We start from the raw sequence: 17,795 nt of genomic DNA, 5'->3' as shown, positions 1-17,795 counted from the left end.
CGTTGTCGTGGGGGGGCTTAGGAGGCGGAGACTGGGACCCAATGATGGGGAACTCCCCAACCTTGGGACTCAGCCCTCGACTCAACTAATTTTGCATGGTCTTTATTTTCCTTCCCACTTTTCGTTTGTCCCTTCACCAAACCCTTCTGCTATCCACCTCCTAAGGTGTGAGAGCCGTGCTGAAAGGATGAAAGGCTGACTTTGTGCCAGTCCTGAACGGCCTGAGGGAGCCATGGGCACGGTATTCCCCTGATTTTTCTAGCCCTTACCCCTCAAGGGGACCCTGAGGGGTGGACTGTTTTTATCCCCAACATAATCCAGGCTTACCATGGCCAGCAATGAAAACTTATCTCCACTATTAGGGGCAATGAGGCTTGCCCCTTTATCAAATAGCCCCAACGATGTAAACCCACCCGATTCCCTGACCCCAGGCTCTCCTTTGACCACGGCTCAGAACACTGCAACAACTACCCCCTCATCAATGCCTACTAGTACAGTAGCCAACAACCAATCCTTAAGAAACATTTCCACTCTCCCAGCACGCTCAACTTCATCACCTCTACCCCCACAACCTCCAACATCAACCACCCCATCCTCCCTTATTATACCTTACAGCCTTATTGCCCACCTCCCCATAACACACCTCCCTCAACACTACTCCATCGTCACGCACCCGCCCTTCGACTACCCCTATCACTACAACACATATTGAATACCCTCTTCAGCGCAGCCAAATGGGACCGATTTTTCGTGATCCCTCCCACAGCTCCCTACTCTGACAACACCCTTCTCTTCCAACAATGTCTCCAAAAACAAGTAGGTAAAGTCTCTATCAGAAGCCGACCCGACAGCTCCCGTCTAGTCACAGTAACATCCGAAAACCAAGCTATAGCAAAAACAAAAAAAACAGACAAAAATGGTAAACCCATCCATGCAGAACCCCATCCAACCCTCAATACTTGCACCGGAACAGTTTCAATCTCCCCAGCAAATTGCCCAATCTATTGACAAAGATTGGTCAGATTGTGGAGAAGACCTACTTGCCTGTCTCACAGACTATGATGCAACGTCAGTACAATGCTACTCCATTCCCCCCAGAGGTAATCGAAAGAAACCCACTAACATAGCCAAAATTACCTTCCGTAGAACATGACCTTCCCCTTTAACGTCTATATAGGAGGAGAATCCTCCCTGTTCGTCCATACCAACCTCCTCCACGTCAGTGCCAAATTGTTGGCGTCTAGGACACCCAGCCAAACATTGCCGTTCCACAGCCAGATGCCCACTATGTGCCCAACCTGGCCATACCCGATCTAACTGCCCTGCACAATCACGCACATGTGCCAACTGTGGCGGCCCCATAATGTATTTTATAGGGCTGTCCCACCTACAAATTTGAGTCTGAGGTAGCAACTCTCAGATTCAAACTGGACTCACACTACGTGAAGCCAGACAAGAAGCACGTCGACGTGGTTTCTCTCTTACTCCTTACTCCAGTAATACTGCCATTCTACCAATTCTCCTAAACCCACCCCCCCTACATCTAAACCCCCCTCTTCTACCTCCTACCTTCCCCAGTCAAACTCTTTTGCCATCCTAAATCCAGACACTCCAATCTCTACTACAGATATCTCAATCACCACCACAACCCCAACACCTTCCCCTCTCCCTCCTCGCACTACCCGTAACAGACAGAACAAACGTTCCACCCCCTCTTCCCCTACCACACAATCACCTCCACCTTCCTTTACTCCTTTGCTTGAGACACCAGTCCTCTCTTCCCCCCTCACAAGAAATCCTATATCCCCCAAAACTCCCAAACCAACTCAGAAGAAGAAACCATTGAAAATATTCAAGATTACCTAATGAAAACTGACACTCAACCTCCAAATCTTACAACTCCTGCTCCTTCCACACTCCAAGTAACTGCTGATATCCATCCTCCTCCTAACGATATCCCCCTACACCCAATCCTCCTACCCCCTCCCACACAGCCCATCTCCCCCGACCCCAACCCCGCCCACATTATCCCTCCCACCATCCCCTCTATCCCTTCCACTCCTCCTGGATACACACGTGAATCCCTTATGTCACAAGTATCCCCTTCCTCATCTCCTAATACCCCTCCTAGTAGAACACCAACTCCCACACCTCTCCCATCTCAGACCTCTCAGTCCTTTTCCCACCCTCTAGCTGCTTCCCCCCTCAAAATCAGTAAAGTATAACTATCCTTCATTGGAATATTCGCGGTTTCCGCTCCCACAGACATGACCTTGTCATATCCTTTCCTCTTATAGTCCATCTATTGTATGCCTTCAAGAGACCTTTCTAACACATCCTCCAATACCCCCAATTATCATTTTGTCTTATCCCCACATTCCCTTTATGTCTCATCCATACTTATCAATCAGAAAACACCTTATGTCACACCTCCCTTTCAAACCAATGTCCCTTGCACAGTTGTAATGTTCCCCTTTCAATCCCACACATCCTATTATCGTGCCCACGTTTTGAAACAACCCGTACCTCTGCTTTCCCCCATCTATCCTCCCTTCACCGACCTCCCAACCTATCAGACATCAACAACCTATTCTCTTTCCTCAAACGTATACATATCCTTCATCTAATCTAACTCCTTACCACACCCGACCCTAACCCTTTCACTCACCAATTCCTTTGCCCAGCTTAGACAACTAATCACTAACTCAACCACCCTTCCCAAACATTAACTATAGTGCTACATGACCTTAGATGTCTAGCACATTTCTCTTGCTTTTAACCATTAACCATTAACCATTAACCCCCCCTCACAAGAAATCCTATATCCCCCAAAACTCCCAAACCAACTCAGAAGAAGAAACCATTGAAAATATTCAAGATTACCTAATGAAAACTGACACTCAACCTCCAAATCTTACAACTCCTGCTCCTTCCACACTCCAAGTAACTGCTGATATCCATCCTCCTCCTAACGATATCCCCCCTACACCCTATCCTCCTACCCCCTCCCAACACAGCCCATCCCCCCCGACCCCAACCCCGCCCACATTATCCCTCCCACCATCCCCTCTATCCCTTCCACTCCCTCCTGGATACACACGTGAATCCTTATGTCACAAGTATCCCCTTCCTCATCTCCTAATACCCTCCTAGTAGAACACCAACTCCCACACCTCTCCCATCTCAGACCTCTCAGTCCTTTTCCCACCCTCTAACTGCTTCCCCCCTCAAAATCAGTAAAGTATAACTATCCTTCATTGGAATATTCGCGGTTTCCGCTCCCACAGACCTGACCTAAGTCATATCCTTTCCTCTTATAGTCCATCTATTGTATGCCTTCAAGAGACCTTTCTAACACATCCTCCAATACCCCCAATTATCATTTTGTCTTATCCCCACATTTCCTTTATGTCTCATCCATACTTATCAATCAGAAAACACCTTATGTCCACACCTCCCTTTCAAACCAATGTCCCTTGCACAGTTGTAATGTTCCCCTTTCAATCCCACACATCCTATTATCGTGCCCACGTTTTGAAACAACCCGTACCTCTGCTTTCCCCCATCTATCCTCCCTTCACCGACCTCCCAACCTATCAGACATCCTTTCAGAATCCCACACTTTCTGCTTCAACAACCTATTCTCTTTCCTCAAACGTATACATATCCTTCATCTAATCTAACTCCTTACCACACCCGACCCTAACCCTTTCACTCACCAATTCCTTTGCCCAGCTTAGACAACTAATCACTAACTCAACCACCCTTCCCAAACATTAACTATAGTGCTACATGACCTTAGATGTCTAGCACATTTCTCTTGCTTTTAACCATTAACCATTAACCTTCTGTAGCCATTACCTTCCCTATAAGGTCTATATCTATATATGACCCTGTCAGGCCATAACCCCCACCCCGTCAATGCCAGAAATGCTGGCATTTCGGCCTCCCTGCAAAACATTGTCGTTCCACAGCCCTGTCTGTTCAACCTGGTCATGACCGTTGAACTGCCCAGTATAATCGTGTATATGTGCTAATTGAAGTGGTTCCCATAATGTAGGCAGGGCAGCCCTTGTAAAATACAAATTAGTGGGGTAGCAATTCTCAGATACAAACCTGGCCTCACTCTACAGGAAGCCAGAAAGGAAGTAAGCCGTCGAGATTTTTCAATCACTCCCTCCAATACCATCCTTCACTCACTCCTATCCCCTCTACCCAAGCAGTCTTTACATCTTCCTCAGCATCACTTCCCCCTACTCCTCAACTTCCCCTATCTCCCAGTCAAATACTTTTCCATTCTAAAACCAGATACTCGAATATCCTCAACTACCCCTACCCCCCCCCCCCCCAATCCCTTGCCCGTTGTTGTCGTGGGGGGGCTTAGGAGGCGGAGACTGGGACCCAATGATGGGGAACTCCCCAACCTTGGGACTCAGCCCTCGACTCAACTAATTTTGCATGGTCTTTATTTTCCTTCCCACCTTTCGTTTCTGTCCCTTCACCAAACCCTTCTACTATCCACCTCCTAAGGTGTGAGAGCCGTGCTGAAAGGATGAAAGGCTGACTTTGTGCCAGTCCTGAACGGCCTGAAGGAGCCATGGGCACGGTATTCCCCTGATTTAGTTATCTAGCCCTTACCCCTCAAGGGGACCCTGAGGGGTGGACTGTTTTTTATCCCCAACATAATCCAGGCTTACCATGGCCTGTAATGAAAACTTATCTCCACTATTAGGGGCAATGAGGCTTGCCCCTTTATCAAATAGCCCCAAAGATGTAAACCCACCCGATTCCCTGACCCCAGGCTCTCCTTTGACCACGGCTCCGAACACTGCAATAACTACCCCCTCATCAATACCTACTAGTACAGCAGCCAACAATCAACCCTTAAGGAACATTTCCACTCTCCCAGCAAGCTCAACTTCAACACCTCTACCTCCACAACCTCCAACATCAACCACCCCATCCTCCCTTATTAATACCTTACAGCCTTATTGCCCACCTCCCCCCCCCAATCCCTTGCCCGTTGTTGTCGTAGGGGGGCTTAGGAGGCGGAGACTGGGACCCAATGATGGGGAACTCCCCAACCTTGGGACTCAGCCCTCGACTCAACTAATTTTGCATGGTCTTTACTTTCCTTCCCACTTTTCGTTTCTGTCCCTTCACCAAACCCTTCTGCTATCCACCTCCTAAGGTGTGAGAGCCGTGCTGAAAGGATGAAAGGCTGACTTTGTGCCAGTCCTGAACGGCCTGAGGGAGCCATGGGCACGGTATTCCCCTGATTTTTATCTAGCCCTTACCCTCAAGGGGACCCTGAGGGGTGGACTGTTTTATCCCAACATAATCCAGGCTTACCATGGCCAGTAATGAAAACTTATCTCCACTATTAGGGGCAATGAGGCTTGCCCCTTATCAAATGCCCCAAAGATGTAACCCACCCGATTCCCTGACCCCAGGCTCTCCTTTGACCACGGCTCCGAACACTGCAACAACTACCCCTATCAATGCCTACTAGTACAGTAGCCAACAACCAATCCTTAAGGAACATTTCCACTCTCCCAGCACGCTCAACTTCATCACCTCTACCCCACAACCTCCAACATCAACCACCCATCCTCCCTTATTAATACCTTACAGCCTTATTGCCCACCTCCCCATAACACTACCTCCCTCAACACTACTCCATCGTCACGCACCCGCCCTTCGACTACCCTATCACTACAACAATATTGAATACCCTCTTCAGCGCAGCCAAATGGGACCGATTTTTCGTGATCCCTCCCACAGCTCCCTACTCTGACAACACCCTTCTCTTCCAACAATGTCTCCAAAAACAAGTAGGTAAAGTCTCTTCCGTAGTCGACCCGACGCTCCCGTCTTGTCACAGTAACATCCGAAAACCAAGCTATAGCATTAACAAACTAACAGACATATATGTAACCCATCCTTACAGAACCCCATCCAACCCTCAATACTTGCACCGGAACAGTTTCAATCTCCCCAGCAAATTGCCCAATCTATGACAAAGATTGGTCAGATTGTGGAGAAGACCTACTTGCCTGTCTCACAGACTATGATGCAACGTCAGTACAATGCTACTCCATTCCCCCCAGAGGTAATCGAAAGAAACCCACTAACATAGCCAAAATTACCTTCCGTAGACATGACCTTCCATAACGTCTATATAGGAGGAGAATCCCTCCCTGTTCGTCCATACCAACCTCCTCCACGTCAGTGCCAAAATTGTTGGCGTCTAGGACACCCAGCCAAACATTATGTGCCCACAACCAATGCCCACTATGTGCCCAACCTGGCCATACCCGATCTAACTGCCCTGCACAATCACGCACATGTGCCAACTGTGGCGGCCCCCATAATGTATTTTATAGGGCTGTCCCACCTACAAATTTGAGTCTGAGGTAGCAACTCTCAGATTCAAACTTGGACTCACACTACGTGAAGCCAGACAAGAAGCACGTCGACGTGGTTTTCTCTCTTACTCCTTACTCCAGTAATACTGCTCATTCTACCAATTCTCCTAAACCCACCCCCCCTACATCTAAACCCCCCTCTTCTACCCCCTACCTTCCCCAGTCAAACTCTTTCGCCATCCTAAATCCAGACACTCCAATCTCTACTACAGATATTTCAATCACCACCACAACCCCAACACCTTCCCCTCTCCCTCCTCGCACTACCCGTAACAGACAGAACAAACGTTCCACCCCCTCTTCCCCTACCACACAATCACCTCCACCTTCCTTTACTCCTTTGCCTGAGACACCAGTCCTCTCTTCCCCCCCTCACAAGAAATCCTATATCCCCCAAAACTCCCAAACCCACTCAGAAGAAGAAACCATTGAAAATATTCAAGATTACCTAATGAAAACTGACGCTCAACCTCCAAATCTTACAACTCCTGCTCCTTCCACACTCCAAGTAACTGCTGATATCCATCCTCCTCCTAACGATATCCCCCCTACACCAAATCCTCCTACCCCCTCCCAACACAACCCATCCCCCCCGACCCAAACCCCGCCCACATTATCCCTCCCACCATCCCCTCTATCCCTTCCACTCCTCCTGGATACACACGTGAATCCCCTTATGTCACAAGTATCCCCTTCCTCAGACCCTCCATCTCCTAATACCCCTCCTAGTAGAACACCAACTCCCACACCTCTCCCATCTTAGACCTCTCAGTCCTTTTCCCACCCTCTAGCTGCTTCCCCCCTCAAAATCAGTAAAGTATAACTATCCTTCATTGGAATATTCGCGGTTTCCGCTCCCACAGACCTGACCTTCGTCATATCCTTTCCTCTTATAGTCCATCTATTGTATGCCTTCAAGAGACCTTTCTAACACATCCTCCAATACCAATCCCCAATTATCATTTTGTCTCATCCCCACATTCCCTTTATGTCTCATCCATACTTATCAATCAGAAAACACTTATGTCACACCTCCCTTTCAAACCAATGTCCCTTGCACAGTTATCCGTATCTTCCTTCATCGTTGGATCACAGTGATATCAGTCTACTTCTCCCCATCCCACCCCATTGACACTGTTGCTTTTGAAAATCTAATTTCCCAACTTCAACCACCTTTCCTCATAGTTGGTGACTTTAACTGCCGCCACAACTCTATGGGGTGATTCTATCACAAACTCCCGAGGCCGATCTCTAGAGCGCTTCCTCTCCACAGCTGACCTTACTATACTAAATTCAGATCGCCCCACACACTTTGATACACGCACACAATCTTTTTCATGCATTGACCTCGCTCTATGCTCCCCTTCTCTTCATTTAGATTTCCACTGGTCCAGTTTTAGACACCTTTCCCTATAGTGACCACTTTCCAGTTCTCCTTTCTCTACTTCATACGTACCACTCCCTAACTCCCCACGCTGGTGTTTTGATAGAGCTGACTGGCATACTTTCACTTCACTCTCTGCTATTCATACCCCTCCATCCTCCTCACTTCCATTTCAGAAATGATACAGTATTTCACAAATACAGTCTTAAGAGCTGCACATACAGCTATCCCTCGAACCTCAAGACCATATACCTCCAAATGTGTTCCATGGTGGAATTCTGATTGCACTAAAGCACTTTGCTTAAAACGTGCAGCCTGGAACAGTTACCGCTACAAGAGAGGTACTCCAAATCAATTATCAGCCCTTATCTCCTTTAAAAGAGCATCTGCCTATCTCCGTCGTACAATCCGGAATAGTAAAACAAATAGCTGGCGAAATTATGTTTCATCAATTACATCCTCTACATCTATCTCAAATGTTTGGCGCCGAATCCATAAACTATCAGGCAAACATCCCCCCATCCTGCCCCTGTCCTCCATATTCGAAATACCCTCATTTCTGATCCCCTCCAAGTCGCTAATGAACTGGGTGATTATTTCAGCCAGGTCAGTAGTGGTTCTCACCTATCTTCACACTTCACTTCTATTAAGACCACCAGAGAACGTACCCCCATTACCTTCACCCCACCTCGATGAGTCCTATAATGCCCATTTTCTTCCTCTGAACTCATTGCTGCCCTACAATCGTGCCGTAACACTCATGAAGGCCCTGACGGTATTCACTACCGTATGCTCCGGCAACTCCCATCTTCCTCCTTATCCTTCCTATTAAAAATTTACAACCACATATGGACATCAGGAAATTTCCCTTCTAATTGGCGAGAAGCTCTTATCCTTCCCTTCCTGAAACCAAATAAATCGGGTACCCTTCCTCAAGAGTATCGCCCCATCGCACTAACTAGCTGCTTGTGCAAACTATTAGAGCGAATGGTGAACTTCCGCTTAATGTGGTATCTTGAATCTCACAATCTTCTCTCTCCTTCCCAATTCGGTTTCCGCCGTGCCAGAAGCACAGCTGACCCCCTTGCTCATTTTGAGACATATATTACATCTGCATTTGCACGCCATGAATCCGTACTAGCTATTTTTTTTTATTTAGAAAAAGCATATGATACGACATGGCGGTACCATATCCTCCAACAATTGTCCTCTCTAGGCATACGTGGAAACATGGGTGTCTTCATAAAGTCCTTCCTCTCCCGACGCACTTTCCAGGTCAAAATCGCCTCTGCCACATCATCTTTCTTTCCCCAGATCGAAGGTGTCCCACAAGGCAGTGTGCTCAGTACCACTTTATTCCTTCTTGCTGTTAATGATATTGTCTCAGTTTTACCACCAGGAGCCCGGTCATCACTATATGTTGATGATTTAACCATCTATGCCTCTGGCACATCCATACCAAATCTCTACCAATTTCTTCAATCTGCAATCTCATCAGTATCTTCCTGGCCACAAACCATGGCTTCCGCTTTTCTACCTCTAAATCTTTCTCCATTCTTTTCTCTCGCTCACGTGTAGGTCCTCTACCCCCACTCTTCTTATATGGCACTCCACTCCAATGCCGTTCCTCTGGCAAATTCCTAGGTGTCATTTTTGACTCCAAACTGTCCTGGCGAGACCATATTCTACACATTAAAGAAAAAGCTCTCCACCGTCTTCGAATCTTAAAAACTCTCTCCCATATATCATGGGGCTCAGATCGCAAAACTCTCCTTCATCTTCATGTTACTTTGATCCTCTCCACTCTTGATTATGGATGCCATATCTACTCCTCTGCCTCAACTTCTCTCCTTGCCCATCTTGATACAATCCATCACTGTGGTCTTCGCTTAGCACTAGGCGTCTTTCGCTCCTCCCCAGTTGAGAGCCTGTACACTGAATCAGGCATACCATCTCTATCTCGACGTCGTGCCCTTCTCTCTCTCCGATGCTATGTTCGATTCCACCAATTTTCCCTCACTAAACTAACTATCCCACAATCCCTACTTCTTATTTTAACTTCATCTCCACGATTACCTACTCCTTTCTCCACTCGCATGGATACCCTCCTCTCCCATTCCCCTTTCCCCCATCTCCAACCTCTCCCATTCTCTGTCCATTCCGTCCCTCCATGGCTTATACCTCACCCCCATATTTGCTCTTCTGTTTTCCCCGACCCACCAAAATCAAATATCCCTCCTACTGTCCTTCTCACACATTTCCTTGACCATGTCTCCACTCATTCCTCTAGTATTCATGTATATACTGATGGCTCCAAACCACCTCCGGTGCTGGTTTTGAAGTAATCTTCCCAACTCATACTTTCAAATACTCCCTTCCTCCTGAATCCAGTGTCCTTACTACAGAACTGTATGCACTCCTTTTTGCTCTAAAACACATATACTCACTCTCCTCTTCCTCTTTTACAATTTTTACTGACTCCCGTAACTCATTAACTCTCATAAAGTCAATACACACCACCAACCCCCTTGTTTGTAAGATCCAGAACTGGTTGTTCTAAAATGTCCACACGCCATGAAACAATCAAATTTTGCTGGGTGCCCAGACATGTTGGAATCCCCGGCAATGAACAGGCAGATACACTAGCACTCCACGCCGCTATGTCCACATCATACCAACCACGCTTCTCATGTATCCCAGCCACGGATTATTACCCACACTTTAAGACCTTCTTGTATAATCGATGGCAATCTTTTTGGTCAAGCCTCTGCACTAATAAATTACATTCTGTAAAACTATCAATCTCCTCCTGGTCAGCTCCATTTCATCGGAACAGACGTTGGGAGACCGCTCTCGCCTGCTTACGCATTAGCCACACCCGTTTAACACACTCCTATATGATGTCACAATCTGATCTACCCTTATGTTCCTTATGTAATGTTCCCCTTTCAATCCCTCACATCCCATTATCATGCCCACGTTTTGAAACAACCCGTACCTCTGATTTCCCCCACCTATCCTCCCTTCACCGACCTCCCAACCTATCAGACATCCTTACAGAATCCCACACTTTCTGCTTCAACAACCTATTCTCTTTCCTCAAACGCATACATATCCTTCATCTAATCTAACTCCTTACCACACCCGACCCTAACCCTTTCACTCACTTATTCCTTTGCCCAGCTTAGACAACTAATCACTAACTCAACCACCCTTCCCTAACATTAACTATAGTGCTACATGACTTTAGATGTCTAGCACATTTATCTTGCTTTTAACCATTAACCATTATACCCTTATTAGGGACAATGAGGCTTGCCCCTTCATCAAATAGCCCCACCAATTCAAACTTTCCCAATTCCCTGACTCCAGGCTCTCCTTTGACCACAGCTCCGAACACCAACTACTACCTACTAATACGTTATCCACCCAAATCAATACTGAATCTCCAGGAGACCTTCCTAGTCTCCCAACATGCTCAACTTCATCACCTCTACCCCCACAATATTCATCAACTACCCCATCCTCCCTTATTACTACTTTAAAGCCTTATTGCCCATCCCTTCATAATACTACCTCCCTCAACACTACCCCCATCTCTACAAATATCTTAAATACTCTATTTAGCCCAACCAAATGGGACCGTTTTGCGTGGTCCCTCCCACAGCTCCCTACTCTGACAACGGTCTTCTCTTCCGACAATGCCCCCCATAGCAAGTTGGCAAAGTCTCTTTCCGAAGCCGACCCGACCGTTCCTGTCTCGTCACAGTAACATCTGAAACCCTAGCTATAGCATTATCAACTTTAACCGATCTCTCCGGTAACCCCATTCCTGCAGAACAACATCTTACCTTCAATACTTGCACTGGAAATGTCTCTATCTCCACAGTATACTGCCCTATCTATAACAAAAATTGGTTAGATTGTGCAGAAGACTTATTTGCTTGCCTCATGGACTATGATGCGATATCAGTACAGTGCTACTCCATTCCTCCTAGAGGTCACCCTAAGAACCCCAGTAACATTGCCAATATTACTTTCCGTAGACATGACCTTCCCTTTAATGTTTACATTGAGGGAGAATCCCTCTCTGTCCGACCGTATCAACCTCCTCCCTGTCAGTGACAAAATTGTTGGCCTTTAGGACATCCTGCCAAACACTGCCGTCCCACAGCCAGATACCCTCTATGTGCCCGACCTGGTCATACTAGATCAAACTGCTCTGCACAGTCACACACGTGCCAACTGTGGCGGCCCCCATAATGATTTTTTATATGAGCTGCCAACTCTCAGGTTCAAACTTGGACTCACTCAGTCAGGAAGCACGTCGATGAGGTTTTTCTCTCACTCTACTCCAGTAACGTTGCTCGCTCTGCTCCTCCCCCTCCCTCTCAAGACATTCATTCACCCTCCCCTATACCTATCCCTTGTTCCCTACTTCCCCACTTCTACCTTCCCCAGATAAATTCTTTTGCCATTCTAAATCCAGACACTCCAATCTCTACTGCAGCCCCAACACTTTCCCCTCTCCTTCCCTTCCACTCTTTCTTCTCCTACCACACACCCAACTCCACCTACCTTTCCCTCTACTCCTCAGTCTCCTCTTCCCCCCCTCGTAAGAAAACCTTTTTCTTACAAACTCCCCAACCAACTCCTTTACTGAAACTCTTGAAGATATTCAATATTATCTACTGGAGTCCCAAACTGTCACCAAAACCCCTCATCCACCCTCAAATCCCACAACTTCCACTCCCTCCACACTCAAAGTGACTGCCGATATCCATCCTCCTCCTACTCATATTCCCCCCCACACCCTTTCCTCCTACTCCCTCTCAATACAGCCCATCCCCCCTAGCTCCAGCTACAGCTACATTAACCCTCCCTCCATCCCTTCCACTCCCTCCTGGGTACACATGTGAATCCCTTATGTCACAACTATGCTCTTCCCCAGATCCTCCACCTCCTGATACCCCCCCCCCCCCATACAACACCTTCCTCATCTCATTCCTTACCTCACCCCCTAGCTCCTTCCCCTTCAAATTCTTCAATATGCGATGTAACCGTTATCAATCATAGATCAACTAAAGTATAGCTCTCCTACATTGGAATATTTGTGGTTTCCGTTCTCATAGACCAGACCTTCGCCATATCCTTTATTCGTATAACCCATCCATTATCTGCCTCCAAGAAAATTTTCTTCCACATCCTCCTATACCATTCCCCAATTACCATTTTGTCTCTTCTTCACATTCCCTTTATGTCTCGTCTATACTTATCCATCAGAAAACATCTTATGTCATACCTCCCTTCCAAACCACTGTCCCGTGCACAATTATTTGCCTCTCTCTTCGCTGTTGGATCACAGTTATTTCAGTCTACTTCTCCCCTTCCCACCCCATTGACCTTGTTGCCTCTGAAAATCTAATTTCCCAACTTCAACCACCTTTCCTCACAGTTGATGATTTTAACTGCTGCCACTCTCTTTGGGGTGATTCTACCATCAACTCCCGTGTCCAATCCCTTGAACGTTTCCTCTCCTACCTTTGCTTCTTGTTTACCTACTCTTTTCATTCGCATGGCTACCCTCCTCTCCCATTCTCCTTTCCCCCATCTCTGACCTTTATTATTATCCCCACTTTAAGACCTTGTGTAACCGATGGTAATCTTTCTGGTCGTCTCCAATAAATCATATACTGTAAAACTATCAATCTCCTGGTCAGCTTTATTTCATTGGAACAGATGTTGGGAGACCACTCTCGCCCGCTTATGTATTGGCCACACCCGACTAACACACTCCTATCTGATGTCACATTCTGATCCCTATGTTCCCTAGGCAATGTCCCTTGCACTTACACGCATCTTTCTTCGCTGTTGGACGACAGTTTCAGTTTACTTTTCTCCTCTTTCCATAGACTTTAATGCCTAAGAAATTCTCTCTACTTCAGCCACCATTCCTTATAGTCGGCGATTTTAATTGTTAAACCTTTTCATGCCTTGACCTTTCTCTTTGCTCTCCTTTCTCTTCATCTCGACTTTCATTGGTCAGTTCTGGATCACCTAACACATAATGATCACTTCCCTATTCTCCTCTCTCCTACTTCTTATATTCCCCTACCCAACTCTCCACGCTGGTGCTTCCATAAAGCAGACTGGCATACTTTTACCTCTCTCTACTCTCCCTCTTTTCTTCCACATCAGACATACTATCTTATATCACAGTCAAAATCCTGAGTGTTGCATTCACAGCCATTCTCCAAACTTGCCGATCAGACATATCAAAATGTGTTCCAAGATAGAACACTGAATGCTCAAAAGCACTTTCATTGAAGTGTGCTGCATGGAGTAGTTATCGCTACAAGCAAAATACCCCCAGCCAAACATCAACCCTCATCAATTTTTAAAGAACATCAGCTCATCTATGCTGCACAGCCCGAATCTGTTAAAGCCAACAGGCAAAATAATGTCTCCATAGCTACTTCCTCTACACCTATTTCTATAGTATGACATAAAATCCATAACATCTCTTCTGAACCTTCACAAGTTGCTACTGAACTACTCTCACCTTTCTCCCCACTACTATTCCATTAAAACAGCCAAGGAACTCACTTCCAAATCCTCCTTATCTTCTACAGAGCCTGACAATGCCCCCTTCTCTACTGAGCTCCTTTCTGCCTTATAGTTGTTTCACAATACACGTGAAGGGCCTGACGGCATTCATTACCGTGTGCTATGACATATGACATCTGTATCCTTATCCTTCATACTGACACTTCATACTGGCTCGCTCATATTCTACCTTTCCTTAAACCTAAAAAATCCGGCACCCTCCCTCAAGACTACCAGCTCATTGCTCTGACTAACTACTTGTGCAAGTTGTGAGAGAGAATGGTCAATCTGCGACTAATGTGGTACCTTGAATCCAACTTTCTTCTATCTTCTCAATTGGGATTCCATCGTGCTTGAAGCACAATGAAATCCAAATAGATCCAAAATGGCTTAATTCCTGTATTACCACCAGGTATCTGATCCACCCAATATGTAGATGATTTATTCATCTATACACGGCCCCTTCTATACCTACTCTCGGTCAACTAATCCGGTCTGCAATACCTTTAATCTCTTCCTGGACCACTGACCAAGGCTTCTGCTTTTCCACCTCCAAATCCTTTGCCATCCTTTTTCCTTGATCAGGTATAGGTCCTCAACCTCCAGTCTCTTTATATGATTCCCCTCTCCACTTTCACTCCATAGCCAAATTTCTTGGAGTCAATTTTGACTCCAAACTTTCTGACAAGATCACATCCTCTATATCAAAGAAAAAAATCACTGCCATCCAACTCCTATAGACTTTCATATATCCTGGAGTTCTGACTGCAAAACTCTCCTTCATCACCATACTTCACCGATCCTCTCCACTCTTGACTGTGGCTGTCATATCTATTTCTCTGCCTCTACCACTGTTCTTACTCACCTTGATACTATCCACCACTGGGTGGGTGCTTCATGTGTAAGGTGATGTGAAACGATGGCCTGGTAGCCTAGATAGTGTTAAGTGTTTGCATGCCTTCCCGCCTGCAGCTGGGCACCTTGCGGTCCCAGGCTAAACTGTGGGGGATCTTGGAGCAGTAGGAGGCCCCAGAGATACGGAGCTATGACCCACTGGAGCGTGGACACACCCTAGCTCCATACCAACTCCTGCCCTCTAGCCACCCTGGGGTATTTGGGCGACTCGGGGGAGGTGGGCTTTGCCAGTCCTCCTCCCTCAGATAACTCTCCGGCAACTTCATAAAACAGCGTAGTTTCCCAGATTGGGTCAGGCCATGTTCACCGCCACGTCCACTCTCATTGGACAGTGGCCTCCCCTCGTTCCCGGTACACAGTGCTAGTGTACTTGAGCTGCAGAATCCGAACCGAGATCAGCATTCCCTGATACTCCAGCAGAACACGACAACAGCAGCAGCAACACAAGGACTGCCCAGTCCTTAGCCGACTGGGGAGCCTGCTGGCTCCCCCGTTGGTTTTCGACTTCACCATTAGCACCCAGCCATATCTGTGGGCACTCACACCCACAACAAACACTCCCCAAAGAGATAAGACAACCAATACAAGATAGTAGATGTCCAACCACCCATCTACTATACTGTTCCTCCCACCCAGCAAGCAAGGCGGGCTGTGGATCCCGTTGAGAGGGCAAAGGTTAGGGTGCAGGATGGGAACGAGAGTTACTTGTCCCTAGGTGGACAGGGGGCCCCACAGCCCGCTGACCCCTTTTATTTGGGGCAACATCAGTGGGAGCGGCAAAGGTGGTGTGCACCCAGAGTGACAGCCCGAGGCTTTCCGGGTAGACACTTGGATGGATGAGAGGTACGGTCAGTATCGGCAGGTACACCTACTACTGGCTGGGCTGCAGTGATGGTCACCACCTACAGGGTGTAGCCATAGCTATCTCCAGCTGACTTTAGCCTTCGGTAGTTGAGGTGACACCAGTTGATGAGCATATTATGGCACTGAGACTGAATCATGCCTTTGGCTTCATGTCTCTTATTGCTGTATACACTCCTGCTGATGTTTGCAAACTCGATGTGAAAGAGGTGTTCTACGCCAAACTCGCATCTATGCCAAACTCGCACCAGACAATTGCCCCCGGTGAGATATTCGCAATGTTCTGAGCGACTTTAATGCGGTTTCCAGCTGTGACCAAGCTGGCTATGAGATGTCTGTCATCCCCCATGGCTTGGGAGCTGATCCCAGCAGCGAGAACAGCCTCCTTCTCCGGGACTTAGCTAGGTCCCAGAGAACGAGGATCTCTGGCTCCTGGTACTAGCGCTCCAACCTGCATCGCTGGACATGGCCAAGGAGATCAGCAACATTCTTGGAGGATCCTCCAGAATTGTAGAGTTTACTGGAGTGCCGAGTTCTGTGGAACTGACCATAGGCTGGTTGTGGCTGCCCTACAGGTCCACTTTAAAACTCCTCATCCCTCCAGTGGCCACTCTAAGGTGTTTCACTTGGACAGACTAAGGGAGAAGGAGTGTGTCCATGGGTTCATCATGGCAGTCTCTGACTGATTCACAGAACCTGACAACCTGACTGACCCAGTTGCTCTGTGGGAGTTCTTCAAGCACAAAACAGCCCAAGGGCAAGGCAGAAAACTGAAGCGTGTTGCATGGCTTGGCTGAATGGCAATCAGGTCTTGTGTCGCTCTTTGGTGCACAGGGCTCGGACACTGCTGAGAAGGGACAAGGAACAATTCATCAGGAACCTTGCTGAGAAAGTTGAAGGCCATTTTCTTGGTAAATGACCTTCGCCCTGCCTGCCAAGCCCTGAGAAAGCTGAACTCTAAGCCCACCTTGCTGATGACTGCAGTCCAATCATTGAATGGATGGATCATCTCAGATCACGCTGGGGTTCATGAATGTTGGGCTGAGTATTTTGAGCTGTTGTAAAGGGTAGACCCTCCAACAGTTAGCTTGGATACAAGCGATGTCACAATACCTGTGCTGGACCCACCCATCAGCGAGGAACCTCCTACCCTAACAAAGGTTAGGATGGCGATTTTTAAGCTGAAGAGTGGTAAAGCTGAAGGCATATGTGATATCCCTGCTGAACTTCTAAAGGTTGGGGGTGAACCTATGGCTCAGGGCTTGCATACAGTCTTGACTGCCATCTGGCAGTCTGGTACCATTCCCCCTGACCTGTTGAGAGGCAGTGTCATCTCTCTCTGGTAGGGGAAAGGGGATTAGTGGGACTGTAGCAACCATGGTAATACACTGCTCAGCATACAAGGCAAAGTTTTTGCCCGCATTCTTCTGAAATGGATCCGTGACCACCTACTGAGGCATCAGAGAATAGAGCAGTCTGGATTCACTCCTGCCAAGTCCACAATAGACCGAATACTAGCGCATCAAGTAATTGTGGGATGCCGTCGCGAGTTTGGTTGCGGGTTGCTTGCAGTCTACATCGACCTCAAGAAGGCATTTGAC

This window comes from Penaeus monodon, chromosome 14 (genome assembly GCF_015228065.2).
Source record: "Penaeus monodon isolate SGIC_2016 chromosome 14, NSTDA_Pmon_1, whole genome shotgun sequence".
Classification (NCBI taxonomy): domain Eukaryota; kingdom Metazoa; phylum Arthropoda; class Malacostraca; order Decapoda; family Penaeidae; genus Penaeus; species Penaeus monodon.
The sequence above is the reverse complement of the archived record's forward strand: the minus strand, read 5'-3'. Positions refer to the sequence as shown.